This window comes from Pezoporus wallicus, unplaced genomic scaffold, assembly GCF_028554395.1.
Source record: "Pezoporus wallicus isolate ANWC-B61680 ecotype Strahan unplaced genomic scaffold, APGP_CSIRO_Pwel_v1 contig_8542, whole genome shotgun sequence".
Lineage (NCBI taxonomy): Eukaryota > Metazoa > Chordata > Aves > Psittaciformes > Psittacidae > Pezoporus > Pezoporus wallicus.
This window is the reverse complement of record NW_026640148.1, coordinates 3839341-3839843: the sequence shown is the minus strand read 5'-3', so window position 1 is coordinate 3839843 and position 503 is coordinate 3839341.

The following is a 503-nucleotide window of genomic DNA, read 5'->3' as shown; positions in this document are numbered from 1 at the left end:
GGCAAGTGAAACTCCTCATCGGCTCAGCACAGAACCCGCTTGCTTGCCGTTTCTTTTCCGTCTTCAGCCGCACGCCCCTCTTCCCTACCTTGTTCGCTTTGCCAAAACCAACCATGGGCAGGAAAGAAAGAAAAGGCGAACGGCCACTCCTCCGAAGGCCGTAGAGCCGGGCACCCGCGCTTCCCCGCCCGCTACAGCGCGCCCACCTTTCTGTCCCTCACCGCTCCACCATTCCCCCCGCCCCTCCACACGGCCCCGTTGTCCTTCTACACCTGTGAGAGCCCGCGGGACTCTTGCGCTCTGCAGCGGGACTTGAGCGGAGTCTCCCCGTCGCGGGACTCCATCCCCCACAAGGCCTGGCTGCGGCGGGCCCCGCAGTGTACGAGGAATCCATTGGCGAGGTTGCCGCTCCGCGGGAAGCCTATCGGCTCCCGGTTCCTTGCTCGGGGCTGGCAACAGCAGTACACAGGGGAGAGAGGGCGGTACGCCGCCGTCCCGCGCGG